At 43.6% G+C, this 15,151-nt stretch overlaps 1 protein-coding gene across 6 annotated transcripts in view; it reads right to left on the reverse strand.

The window, feature by feature from the left end:
- The window catches only part of LRIG3 (leucine rich repeats and immunoglobulin like domains 3), a 46,678-nt gene that overhangs the window by 21,702 nt on the left and 9,825 nt on the right, over window positions 1–15,151 (reverse strand). The window lies entirely within an intron of this gene.

Raw genomic sequence — 15,151 nt, forward strand, 5'->3', positions numbered from 1 at the left:
TCGGGGAATCGTCTTTTTTGACCCAAGTCATCCAAAAATCTAACCCCATTTTTAAAGTAATCCTATACAAGGTAACAGGCAGGGGTGATGTATACCCTAACAGCTGAACTCTGTGATAATAGTAAGGTTAAAAAAAGCAGGGGGGGGGGGCGCGGTTAGCAGTCCCATGTACAAGTCACAACTATCAAGCCCCTCAGATTCCCATGAAGTCTTACAGATTCTGTTTAGAGTCAAGTCAGCCATGACCTCTGATTCTGACCATTTCCCACATCTGGATTCCTCAGTGTGTAAACCCCTTGATCTAGCTGTGAGGTACAGGGTAATGCAAGTGAGACAATTAGTCAATTTCTACATCCTGGAGATGGATTCAGTCCAAGAGACAAGCCACAGGGCCTCAGGGTCAGGGTGTGTGGGTTAAAGGAAACCACACTTTAGGGGACAAAAATGTTCTCTTAAAAACACAACCCAAATGTTTGCATTACCAGGAAGCCCCCCCCCCCACAAACAGCAGAGTAACCCTGAAACACCCCCCTCTCATCTCCTTCCCTCTCCCTCCCGTCCGCCGCCACTGCCGCCCATCAAATTCTGCATCTGGTTTTGGTCCCCAGGTTGTCTGGGGCTAGCTAGTACAGCTACGCTTACATTTAACAAGAAGAAACAGCCATAGGTTTTCGCAATAAATGGAGCAAACTGGTTTCTGGTGGGAGGGAGAGGGAGACCCACAGGTGTCTATCACGTTGCTCAAATAAGGCTACAAGTTAGATAACAGGCCATACAATCTTTGGTTTGTGTATTCGTTTGTTTATAAGGTAATTATGAACAAGGTATTAAAACTGCCAATTACTTGAGTGACGAATAAAATTTTCCTTGAAGTTCAAGTATGTTCCAGCCAAAGCCAGCCATTTCCTGAGCTGCACACCTCCTAAATTGCAGTGTGAAAGTGCTCAGTTATAAACGGAGCCTGTACAGTGCGTCTTTGTCAGCACTGCTTCCTAGCACAAAAATCCCTTACAACTGCCAGGATAATGGTCCCTGTATCACAAAATTTTAACTCTGTTCTAATGGAACTGAATTAAATCCAAATACCAGTTTCATATTAGCTCTCAGACTAACTGGCAAATAACCACCTAATAGGTACGAGTTTAAAATAAAAGAAAAAAAAACTTGCTTTATGTCAAACAAGAAGGGTTTAAAAAAAAGACAACTACCTTAAAAAACCAGATTAAAAAATCTTTTTAATCACCTAAAACCCTCAAAATAAACATACTTCATAATAGAGTGGGTCACAAGTAACCACTTCTAGGAGCCAAAGATTCAATTCAACTCCAGCTTCAATTTTTCTCCAAATATGGATAAATGCCAAAATTGATGAACATATTAAAGCACTGCAGTTGATTAATAGTTTTGGCAGGAAATGTGCAATGCTTCAACAAAAAACAAAACAAAACAAACTATCTTTTTCCATTACTTAAGTTAATGTGGAAATGTCATCTTTCCATTGTTCAAAAATCTGTACTCTGAGCATAGGAAGGCGTTTCAGCCTTGTGCAAATCCATCTTAACAACCACGAATATTTTGGTCATCTATGTTTGTTGATAGTACAAGGCGTTCCATGGTCAAATCACTGCTGAGGTCAAGTATAACCAGTCCCTTATAGACAAGCACAGACTTGGGGGCCTGGTCAGCTGGAATGCAGATGGTTCCCTCAGGGTTCTCAGAGGCCATGGAAATAACAGGAGGCCCAGGTATGTCAGCCTCGGCTTCTCAGGCCCAACAATCATGGTTTCACTTCGTTGCTAATTTCACCTTTCAGCCTTTGCCAAATACCTTTAAGCAGAAGCAAACCCAACTTATGATATTTACATGATGATATTTGCTCTGAGAGTCCTGAAGATCTGACAACCAACAAGACGGATATGGTCCCTGACCTCACAGCACTGAAATTCTAGTGGGGGAGAACAGGCAGGCAAAAGGGAGTGGACACCAGAGGGATAAGTGGAAGAAGAAAGGACAGTCTCCTAAAAAGTGATGGGAGGGGTGTGGGCATCAGCAAAACTTCCCGTGGCAAGGAGGAGTCTAGAGTTCCAGGCAGAAGCAAGTGAGACCAGGACAAGGCTTCTTTCCCTTGAGGAAATGAGTGGAAATGGGAGAAAGAGGAAGTTGACGAGTGAGGTGCTGGGAGAAGAGAGTAGGTCAAGTGGGACCCTGTAAACCATGTTAGGCATTTGGCCTTTGTCTCAAGATCAAGTAGAGGGAGGAGGACAGAGGATTTCGAACGGCGGGGTGACAATATTCGATGTGCATTTTGAAAAGACTTCTCTGGCAGCAGTGGGTTGAAAGACTGGGTGGGGGACAGGCAAGAGGAAGTACAGAGGACAGAGGAGGGATGGAGGGGCAATGGCGACCGTCTGCCTGGACACCCGTTTTGGGGGCGAAGCACCGTTCTTCCTCTGGTTTCCAGGGCACAGGCCGTGCTTTCCCCCTCCCCTGACATACAGGCTCAGGTTTCCAGCTCTGCAGCCTCTGGACACTGGGACCCAGTTCAGCACTACTGGAGTTCCCATCCACACTCCTCACTACCCCTGTGTTCTGTCTGCTTGTACGAGAGGCCCCCTAAAGCAGGGGGTCCCCTTTTGCTCAGGTGTGAGATGCGACTGACCAGAATAGCCCAGTTCTGGCATTCTCATGTCTGTAATCACTAGGAACATGGACAAATGTGTTATTCTTATACATAAGAAATGTGTGCGTTTGTTCTGATACTCGGAACACCTGCAATTAATGTAAACCCGGACTAGATTAATAACAGTAAAATACAATCTATGAGGTTATTGACCACTTGGTACGATGACGATTGGTTCTTTTTGACTCACGGTGATCTCCAGAAAGCACGAGCGTCTCAAAAGAACTTTATGCACACCTAGGTGGATATAAATGGTATGAGTTTATTTCTGGAGTCAGAGAAGAGAGTCCCAGAGTGGAATATTCTTTGTGAGGAACCAGAATATCAGGTTTTTTCACACTGGAATTCCTGAAACCAATTAAAGTGTAGCTTCTTGGTGCATAAGAAATATCTGTCAATAGTTTCAGGTGTCTCCTACCTACTGCACAACATAAAGGCAGCTGAAGGCTTTGCAGCTTGATGTGTAAAGACGTGCAAACTTGGCTATTTAGAGAAGGTATGCATGTGTGGCATTTTCCTTTTAGAGAGGGTATGTGCAGTGAAATTTAATCTGAAACCATTTTTTTTAACATGTTGCAATGCCCCCCTTTCTTAGAATGCATTACCCTGACCACATCCCTGAAATCCAATTCAGTTACTGCAGCCAAAAAATGGCTGAATCCGTGGTCACTGCACACAACCATAGAGCAAGCACGTTAACCATACTGCCTGGGACAGTTGGCCTGGCCCCAAGGAAATACTGATTGCTATATGTAACTTGTAAGCAACTGGTCTAACACCATTTATAAAGGTATTACAAGCTGTTAAAGAAAACACGACATTTTGCAAACATATTAAAGATCACTTATATTTCCAACAATAACTCCTCTCCCCTCCCAACCCCCCTTCCCCACCAAAAAAAAGCTTCCTTGAAAACTACCTTGGCTGGAATAACTAACACCCTATAATATTAGGCTTCTTTTAGCAGAGAGACTTAGCAAGCAAAGAACCTCTTCCATGCAGATAAAAATAAACTGTCTCTGCTCATCTTTTTTTTTTTTCTAAAAAGATAATTAAGAAGTTTCATTAAAAGAACACATGTTTAGACTGGTCCACTGGTCCTGTGGCATCTAAGGATAAAGCCAACTGAGGAAGCTTTTGCAAGGAGAAAGATTCTTGATGAAGAAGCAGAGATATTGAGCAGCAAAGGAGCCACCGTAGGAGCAAAGAATCCGTTCTTTCTGCTAAAAGTCAGGTCAACATAAAATATAATTATCTTTTGGATTGTGAACATGATAAAGTTGCCCACAATGTTTTAAAATACAGAGATCCTTCAATAATCAGGGCCCTAGTTATGTGCCAATTATAATACATGTAAGCTTGAAAGAAGAACTATAAGTTGGAAACTCATTTACACCACATAAAAAACCTTTTTTGATCCCCAAATATAAATTCTATTTAGTCCTTTTATGTAAACAGAAATTTAAGGGCAGGTCCTAGAAGACAACAGGATCCTAAACAAGATACTTACTCAATCATTATTTTAATCTGAAATAATTGAAGTATATACAGTAAAAATTAACTCTACTTTTATTTAGTAAAATTAAAAAAATTTTCCCTACCTCTCTTTTGAGGCAGGGTCTTCCACAGCCATTTTCACAGGTCAAACCACTGCTATGGTTAAGCTGTGAGTTTGAGTCTCCCCATAAGTTTGTGATTTACTTGTGATTGAAGAAAATCTCTGATTCATATTTGGTTCCCAAAACTCAGGATTAAGTGAATGGATTCAAGATGCTGAAGTGACCAAATAGTCTTAATTAGTCTTGAAACTCTAGATCAAGCTTTAGATTGGCCCATAAGGATGTACCTCAACGGTGGTTCAAGATGCATACATCCATCAGAAAGTGGTATGACCACCACAGCTGCCAGCCAGAAAAAGTAAACATAAAAGTGGGATTCCATACATCAATCAACCTGTCAAAAGTAGGATCTCTTTGAAGCAGCAGTTCATACCACAGCTCCCCAGCAAGTAGATTTTGATTCTGTTCCCAGTTGTATGTCTTGATCTACCATACTTTGTAAACCTTGATTTTCTCACTGTCAATGGGAAGAAATGGAAGGAAATGTCCTCTTCCAGCTCTAAGGAGTTGTGCATTTGGATGACAATCCGGCAAATGACCAGATTTGCTACAGAGGCTTCACATAATCATCATATAAAACTGCAGCCTCTTACAGATCCTGGCCTCACTTTTGGGGGATTTCTTTCCTAGGGGAGTCCCAATTCCTGGCTGCCCAGTCTTCCTTGGTTTACTACCTCATTTTCCTGGGGCATATCCTCCATGAGCTTTCTAAGAAACCATCTGTAGAGGTACTTTTTTTTTTTTCATACTTGGAAACGTCTTTACGGGATTGACAGTTGGGCGTGTACCGAGCTGAGATTAGAAACCATGTTCCTTTGGGTTTTGAAGACTGTTTTACCCTATCACAACACTCAAGGATGTAAGTTTGAGGAGCCAGAGGCCATTCTGCTTCTCAACTCCAGTGTTTCTTAAATTGCAACAGGCACCAGAACTGGGAGTGGGGGGCTTCTTGGAGCACAGATTGTTGAGCCCCACACTCGGGGTTTCCGTTTCGGTAGGCCTGGGTGTGACCTGAGAATCTGCATTTCTACCAAGTTCCCAGATGCTGCTGATGCTGAGGCTCACACTGGGGAGGGGAGAACCACTGTTTATCCTTACAGGTGACCTGCTTTGTATTTGATCTTTCCTCCTCTCAGAGCTTCTCTTTAACCCTGATGTTCTAAAAGAGCACAGTAATGTCCCTCACTGTAGGTTTTTTTTTTTTTCCATTTGCTGGCACTCAGTAGGTCTTTCAACCTAGAGATGTGTGTTTCATGGCTCTGGGAAATTTTTTTGCCTCTTTGATAATTTCCTCTTTTCTAGTTCCACAGATGTCTCTTCATGGAATTCCAATTAGATTTCCAAGTTGATCCTCTCATTTTCTTATTTTTTCCTCTCCAGTTTTCCATCTTTTTATCTTTTGGTTCTTCTTTCTGAGAGCTTTTCAACTGTCTTCCAACACTTCTGTTACCTTTTTAAAGTGTCTGTTATATAAATATATATATATATATATATTTTGTTATGGTTGTTTTGGCTGTGTTGGGTCTTCGTTGCTGCGCGCGGGCTATTCTCTAGTTGCAGCGAGCGGGGGCTGCGCTACTCTTCATTGTGGTGCGCAGGCTTCTCATTGCAGTCGCTTCTCTTGTTGTGAAGCACGGGCTCTAGGCGTGCGGGCTCAGTAGTTGTGGTGCACGGGCTTAGTTTCTCGGCGGCACGTGGGATCTTCCCGGACCAGGGCTCGAACCCCTGTCCCTTGCACCATCAGGCGGATTCTTAACCACTGCGCCACCAGGGAAGTCCCTGTTATTATATTTTTAACTTTTAAGGGTCCCTTTCTTATTTTCTGAAATATTCCTTTTATTATTATTATTTACTACTCTTTTCTTATTTTGTGGATATAACATCTCTCTTCTCTCTGGAGATATTGTTTTGAAGTTCCCTTCTCCTTCCATTGTCTCTGGTTCCCTCTTCCTATGTATTTCGGACTCTGACTTTATTCTTACAAACCCTTTCAAGAGACAGTGATCACTGGCTATCCACTCATATTTAGTAAAAAGCGGCCCCGGAAAGCTGGCTGAGGGCTGTGAGGTAAGGACTTGCTGACTGGTGAGTCTCACCACAGGTGGTCTGTTTCACGATGGATCCACATGCATCTGTCTAATCGCTCAGATCCTCCAACCTCCAGGCTGGTGGGGATAAGCTTGACTGCTCGTGTCTGGGAAGGTGAACAGGAACATAAGCTGAGGGGAGGACTGTCATCCTCATATTCAGATCAGACTTAATTTCCCTGACTGCAGAAGATGCTGCCCTCAATCCCCACCCCTTGCCCAGCTGGGCCTGTGCCCCAAATTCCAGAGACTTCGTTTCAACTCTCTAGAGAGTAAACTTCTAGTTTTCTGCCTCCATCGAGGGAGGGTTGGTCACTGGGCCTTAAGTTTTGGAGGGGGAACCTGGAGGTCTGCTTCTTATAAAAGAGTTTTCACCAATGCCCCATTTTCAGTCCTACTCTGCATCCCTATCTTTACCGACTTTGAATTCCTGAAGCATCCTGAGCTTCTGCAGCAAAAAAGTGTTTGCTTCTTTTGGGATTCACTCCACTCTCTCTAAATCATTTACAACTTGTGTGCAGGACTGAAAGATTTTAATGAAATCTTTCATTTGAACTGTCTCCTCTCCTGTTTGCTCTTTGCTCCTGTCTGTGTGCACTTTAGTTCTTTATTTTCATTTTAAGGAGGTTCCAGGATAGAGCAGAGTGAAACAAATGTGCTCAGTCCACCACGCCTTATAGGACGTCTTTAATGGGAATCTGATCAGTGAATAAGACCAGTTTTTCTCTAAAAACCTTCCCTCACAAGTTATTGTAATTTTTTAAATTGAAACATCATTCAACTTAGTCTAACAAAAAATTAGCCTATGTAAATTTTACCTTAAGATGACACTATGAACCAGAAAACATGGCATCATTATTCTGAACCTCAAATTAATAAACAGTTCTCATACAGGGGATTAATCCTGTATGAACACATCAGGCTAAATTAACGTCACGTTATTTTTCTGATATGGTCCACAGACCAATGGGCTAGGAACATCACAAACACAGAATGTCTTGATCTCACCAAGTACTTAACTTGTCCTTGTGAATAAGACAGAATATGCGGTGGTGATGATCACACAGACAAGTGAGTTTGCATCCCTAGTCTTTATTCAGAGACTGGCATGGACCTTTAGGGAAGATGCTAAGTGGTCTGCTACTGAGGCTGCCTGTGGCCTTGTGCTGTCAACATTTGTATGAATATGAACAGAGATGTGAATAATCAAGTGCAACTCATCCATTAGATATGATCCCAAACCTCTCAATATACTGAAATGATGGTCTAGAAGCAACTAGAGAAATTAAGCTGGGGAAAGGCAGTGTTTTGAATTTTTAATCAATCATTGAAAAAGGCCTATTTGGAAGCAATTCGTGCGAGAATGACAATAGACTTGGGGACCTCGGCTGACCGCAACTTGGTTATGTGCCAATAACACAACACGGCCCTTAAAAAGCTAACATAATGTTATGCTTCATTAACATCCCATATTCTGGTCAAGAGACACAGTCCACCATGTTCTGCATTAGACCCCATCTCAATATCTTGCTCTGGGCACTGGAGGTTAGTGTCATGCTAAAGGACGAGTGTGACAGGAGGACTTTCAGAGTCTAGACCTGCACTGCCCAGCATAATAGCCACCGGCCACATGTGGCTCTTTAAATTTAAATGAAATTTAAAATTTAATTCCTCCATCACACCAGCCACATTTCACGTGTTCAATCCCCATGTGTCCAGCGGCTACCTCAGTGGACTGCACACATTTCCATTATCGCAGAAAGCTCTACTGGACCGCACTGGTCTAGACCCCACATCGTATAGAAAATGGGAACTGGAACTTGAGCCAGGAGAAGAGAAAGCTTTAAGAAGACCTTACAGGTTAAGACTTGTCAGTTTTATGTTACGATGCGGAAAATAGACTGAAGTTGTTCTCCCCGGTCCACAGACCTAGGACAATAGGCAGAAACTACAGAAAGGCAGAGCCCAGCTTAACAAATAAAGAGTCCCAGCAATTAGAACTATTCCAAATGGAACAGCTCCTCACCCAGGAGTGAGCTTTTGTCCCTGGAAGGGCTCAAGGGGAGGTTGCATAACCTCTCTTCCAGAGAGCTCTCTTCAGTGAGAAATGTCTCGTCCAACTCAAAGTTACAAGGATTGCATGCAGACACTCAAAACTAACATGACATGGGTTCTGACCAGTTATATAATATAGTAAACCATTTCTAATTCCCTTCACCCTTTTCTTGATACTTGTATGAGGACAGAGGTGAGGAAGTGAAAGCAAGACTGACAGGAGGAGGAGAATAAGAGGAAAGAGGGATTTATACGATGAACTGATGAGTGTCCTGACTCTGTAAACATGCATTCATCTTTAAAGAGTACTGCCCTCTGTTCCCAGGCCAATACCTTATGCAGGATGACATGGCCATTGGTGATGAAGTACAAAAGCATCTTATTTTCTTCAAAAAAAAATTATGCTCGTTTTGATTCTAACTCCGTATGTTTGTTTTGTTATAAAAAATTTAAAATGGTTTGTGCATTGTAAAACTGACAGTCCCAGAATGTATACCATGTTTATCCTGTGCTGAACGGTACTTGCAGTGAATATTACCTTAATATTTCATGCTGCCTTCAGCCTCAATCTAGAGACTGCTCTATCTACCAGCTAAAGCTTTCTGGAGAGGAAGGGAGACAGCCAGGCCGGTGACTTTAAGTGCTAGAAAGGACGTGCTAATATTTATAACTGTCTTTTCTTTCATGTTTTGAATTTAGTACTTAAGCAACTTGCAGCCAGACAGAGAAGGGGAGGTGCTGGTTAGAGCCCTGTTTCATTGTTCTGGTCTCTCTAACCAACAACTAGATCCCATACCTCTAGGCTACGGAGGACAGCACAGACAGTAAAAGAAGGGAGAGAAGGAGGAAAAGTAACTAGGCCAGGACAGAGACACATGTTGAATCTTGCCTCCCAGTCATGAAAAGCAACTGCTGTAACGTTATTGTTTTGTCTGGTCTTGGAAGCACAAGCCTCACAAGCAGAGAGAGGAGCAGGAGCTGTATTTGATACTTCAAAGCAGCCAACAAAAGGCTAACATGAAGTTGAGGGAAAGGATGAGAAAATGCTGTAGGTTCAGGATAAACACTGGTAAAACAGGAGTTCTTGTGGCAAGTTATACTGGAAGGTCAAGTTCGAGGGACTGTGGGTCAATTTTATGGGCTCCAAGAGCCATCATTGAAGAAAGGTGCCCAACTGGGTCACCAAGTCAAATCTAAGAATGTTGCCACCTTGGAACAAAGTTTTATTAATGAAAATAATTTTAAGTGTGTACAGAGAGGCAGGAACAAAAAGGTTAACTGACTAGTCTCCTCTGCAATTAACTATGTATTAATTTGGACTGGGAAACTGACTCAGTCATTCATTTAGCAAACATGGACTGAGTGGCCACCATATGCCAGGCGCTGAGTTACATGACAGAGTTACAACGGGGACAAAAACAGACATGATCTCAGCTTTTATAACGTTTCATTCTGGTGGTGGGAGTGGACATTAAAGAATCACAAATATACAACTGAAAATGGGATTGCATTTATGATAACAACATAGACACTGTAAATAAATGAGATATGAAAATGTGTAAGTCTAACTTAGCAAAAGCTGGGGGAGGGTGAGTATTTCTAGGCAAAGGGACTTGAGGCAGGAACAAGCTGGCACATTCCTAGAAATGAGGAATGATTCTAGAGAAGGCTGACAGGAAAAGAGGACTCAGGTCACGCAGAGAATTGTCTATCTTGAGAAGGATTTTTGCTCCTGATTTAAGAGCAATGGGAAATTCTTGAAGGGTTTAAAGAGCCATGACACGATCACAAATTTATGTTTCAAATACAGCCACTGTAACTTGAGAATACAAAAACCTAGCAAATGTGTATTTTGGGGACCAGTTTATGATTAAATGTGAAGGTAAACTTAGAGAGTATTACACATACGGCTCTGTGTACAGTGAGCTCTCTTATGTGCAAATCACATACACACATTTTAAAATCCAATAAAAGATTACAACTTATCATATTAAGGTGTTTATGTGTTTGTTCTGTAAGACATGGGCTTCATGAGCTTACTGCTATTAAACACAGTAATGTCTGGCTTGCTTGTACTGGTGAAGGTGGTGGCCCTCGAATGCAATGTCCTTCACATATGAAGACACTAGTCCATTTATTCTCATCTGTAGAGCACACAGTTGGGGCTGCATTTTTCAGTTAAGGTGGTCAAATTCCTTGGGCTTGTCTACACCCACATGTGGGTAAAGATGGGATACAGCTTGTGTCCACTTCATCAGAACCCTGATTCCCCAGAAACTGAAGTTCTCATTTTGAGTGAAGTGTCTCCCTAATTTCCTTAATTGACATGATACACGGGTGACTGCTTTTCAAATGCTGATTTATATAGGCTTTGGTTTAAAAAAAAACCTTTGTTTTTACCTTTGAGCTTTACCTCCCGGTTATAAAATTACTTAGCTATACCATCACTTGAGAACATATAAAAATGCTTGCCTTTCCCACATGCAGCTTTATTTCTGAGCTGTGAGCTATTAAAATAACAATGTATTTTCAAAGTTATAAGCAGAATTTGGTGAATCATTTAAATAAATACTGTGCCAAGCAACCAGGCAATAGCCTCTTCAGTCTCCCAAACTGATTTTTCATTAGTCTGATTTGGGGACTGTAATGAGAATGCATGCTTCTGGATGGAATTCCCACTTGACATGGTGCCGGGTTCAGTACACAGTTAACAGAACACTGCAGACCTGACTTCTAGTCATTAGTCCAACTCTACTCCTTTCAGCATACAGAAGCCCACACTCACGTGACTCCCACGCAATGGTCAATTTCCTTTTGTGGGAAAAGGAGGTGTGGTCCTAACATACAGCAAGGCTCAGAGCAGAGAACAGTTCTAAAGGTGGATGGATAACAGGTATTCGGCAAGGCATAACTGTTAATTATCAAAGTCACATTACTGAGGGGTCTATGACACTTGACTTTGAATATGAGCACTGTTTAATGACTACTTGAGAAAAAGGAGAGAAGCAGATTTGGTGCTTAATTGAAATGTAGTTATTTCATTCCTCTGCTTAAAAAAAAAGTCAATTACTCCCCCAAAACCTGTAAAACACCGAAGCTTGATCCCTGTCAGTGTAACCAAGTCTCCTTCCCAGTCTAGACCTCACTAACCCTCTCACTCTACATACATTGAAAGGACAGCCCTCCTCTGCTTCTCTCTATTAACCAGGGCATCTCCTCCTTGGAGTATCTCTTTTTTCTTTATTGTCTGTCTGCCCATTATATTCATTCAAAGCCCCTGGGAGGCAGAGGCCGGGTGCTATTTTTCTTTGTTCTCCAGCACTCAGCACATAGTAGGTGGTGTTCTGGGGGCACTTTAAACAGCTCCAAATCCACCTTATAGTTATATAAACCCTCAGGTTAGAAACGGTGTTCATTTAGTAATTATAATTGAGTGCTCACTGATTTTTTTGGAACTATTTGAAGAGAGCAAAAGTTTTCCTGATAACTCACCCCAAATGCCAAGTTCTTCCTCCCTCCCTCATCTATTGCTACCAGGATAATGTTTCTAAATCCTGCCCTCCTCCGGTGACCCTCCTGTTCGAGAATCCACTGTGCGCCCCCCCCCCCCCCCCGCCCCAGTCTCTGTGCCTTCCCCCAGCCCACTGCAACTGTATCAGCAGCAGCTGTGGTCGCTCACGCCATCTGGAGCCCTTTCATGTACAATATGCCATTTGATCCTTCACCGGAACCATATGAGATAGACGGGCAGACATCTTACACTGTTCCTACAGATAAACAAAGCAGAGTTCATTAGCTCTGCCTGAGGTCAGACAGGTCATTAGAGTGAAACAAGACAAAAACCTGGGGGGCCCCATTTCCAGCTCAGGTCTCTCTACTTCCGCACAAGGGCCCGAGATCTCTCATCTGCTCAGATATTTAATGAGAACCTCTTATGTGCCAGAGACTGGACTGGGCTCCTGAGGCGACAGAGAGCTCAGTAAGACACGAGTCCAACCCTGGAGTGAGAGGTATGACACATGCCATGGGAGAACCACAGGTACTGCGCTTGTAGGAGTTTCAAAACTGAAGAAAGAAAGGTCACCACCCTTCTCCAAATTCTACAATGACTACTGTTCATGCTACAGGAATTGCTAAGACTCCCTACTACCCAGGATTGTTCTCCATAGCATATAAATCAGATCAGACCTCTGATGGAAGGCAGGACTCTCATCCCCAAAGCGTCTCCCCTGCAGGAGGACACATGATGTGATGGGGCCACGTCTCAGGCAGACTCAGGTTCTAAAGCCCGTGGAGGGGGGAAGATCATCTATCATTGATACACCCCTGAAAAACCCTTAAAAACACCAGCAAAGGTTTTTTATGCACACATGTGTTCTCTCTCTCTCTCTCTCTCTCAATGATTCCTGTAGGGCCAGTTTTTCCTTTGGTGTTAGGACAGATCAATTTCCTGTTTTGTTGTTGTCGTTGTTTTGTATTTTGAATTTTTAGTTCAGGACCTGATGAAGTAGTTCCCATGCACATTGGGCACAGGGGCTAGGAAATATATCTATCTCTGAAGACCAGTCATCCTCAGTCGTCTGAGATATACAAACTTCAAAAGGCAAATGGGAAAGGGGGCTTTTATTTCCTGCATACTTTCACTTCACACACACTCCAGGGCATGCGCTCGCTGGGCAGAATGGTGAGCTAAATCCTTCTGCTACTTAAATTACTTCTCTTGTGTTCTTCCTTTCTTTCTTTTAATTTTTAGCATTGCTGTTGCTATAGTTTTTTATTTTGTTTCTTGCCAAGCATGCACAGCTGAACACAGGTTAAGACACAGGTAGGCATTTTCTCCACTGTACATTTTTAGCCTCTTCTATAGACTAAGTCTCTAGGAGGAGATCTGTCTGAATCATGTTAAATGCATGTGGTTGTTCCATAAGTATTCCTTAATTCAATGCATATACGAATTAAGCCCCGATTGTATGCCATATAACCTGCATTAAGTACTAGGGAAAACAAGAGTCAGCCCCAGAGGTCTCATAGTCAGGGGAGAAAAATATGAACAGGGTCATCTCATGGCCATGTAGCAGCTGGATATACAAGGCAAGATGGGCCTGGACAGGGCAGGGGAGGCTTACGGAGATGACCCCCACCCCCAGGATGCTCCTCATGACTCCCTCCCTCACCTGCAGACCTTAACTCAAGTGTCACATTCCCAGTGGGCCCCTCCCCTCAGCCCCATTTAAAACTGTAAACTGCTCCCCCTCTTCCACCACACATACTCCTATAACTCCTCTCTCCCTAGCACTTAGTTCCTTCTGATCACATCTCTCTCTTTTTGGGGGGGGGAGGGTGCTGTGTCAGGTCTTTAGTTGCGGCATGCGGGATTTTTTTTTTTTTTTGCGGTATGCGGGCCTCTCACTGTTGTGGCCTCTCCCGTTGCGGAGCACAGGCTCCGGACGCGCAGGCTCAGCGGCCACGGCTCACAGGCCCAGCGGTTCCGCGGCATGTGGGATCTTCCCGAACTGGGACACGAACCCGTGTCCCCTGCATCGGCAGGTGGACTCTCAACCACTGCGCCACCAGGGAAGCCCAGTTGCGGCACGCGGGATCTTCACTACAGCGCACAGGCTTCTCTCTAGTTGTGGCGCACGGGCTCCAGAGTGCGTGGGCTCTGTAGTTTGCGGCACGCGGGCTCCTACAGTTGAGGCACACGGACTTAGCTGCCCCGCGGCATGTGGGATCTTAGTTCCCCGACCAGGGATCAAACCTGCGTCCCCTGCATTGGAAGGCGGATTCTTAACCACTGGACCACCGGAGAAGTCCCATCTCTTATTTATTTTACTCTCCGTCTTTTTCCTTACATGAGAAGATCAGCCCCACGAAGGCAGGGATTTCTGTCTGTTTTGTTCACTGTTGAACTTTGGCCTTAGAATAGCACCGAACACATAGCAGGATTTGATAAGTCTTCAAAAAGCAGCCTTCCTGACCATCCTAAAGGGCAGCCGACCGAGCTCTCCATCCCTTCGCCCTCCTTTCTTTTCCTTCACAGCCATTATCAAGAACTGAAGTTACCTTTTCTTTTAAAGTTTGTTTACTTATTTTTCTCTCACCCCTCACATGGACAGAAGCTTCACAGTAAGAGGGAGTTTTTTGTCTGCTTTGTTCATTGTGGTGTCCCCAGCACTCTAAACAGAACCTGGCACTGTTTGTTTCTTTGATAAATTTTCGTTGAATGAATGACTGGCATCCCCATGCCTGTGGCTCATGTCCACTGACCACTCAGCTTATGCCAGGCAGGTTTCACTACATTCTCTCTCCCAATCCTCACAACAACCTGATGCGGTGTGTGCTTTTATTATTCTCGTTTTATAGAGTAGGAAGCACAGACAGACTGTACCTTGCCCAAGGGCACAAACTACCAAAGAGAAGAGCCAGCTATTAATGGCAAGCCATCCAACCTGAGCTTTGCTTTTAATCACTGTTCTACTGACTCGACGGAAGCGGCACTATGGGACAACAGGGCCACCATCGCATCAGGTCTACTGTGGTGGCTTCCTCATTATCTGGCCCCTCTAAGCCCCCTCCTGCCACTGCCAGGCCATTCTCCACACTAAAGCCAGAATGACGTTTTCCAATTGCAAAACTAATCACCTCACTCTGCTTTAAGTCACTTCAATGGCGGTGGCGCACACCTGTTGGGGTCCCACCGGCAAAAGTGA

The sequence above is a fragment of the Pseudorca crassidens genome, chromosome 11 (assembly GCF_039906515.1).
Source record: "Pseudorca crassidens isolate mPseCra1 chromosome 11, mPseCra1.hap1, whole genome shotgun sequence".
NCBI classification, from domain to species: Eukaryota; Metazoa; Chordata; class Mammalia; order Artiodactyla; family Delphinidae; genus Pseudorca; species Pseudorca crassidens.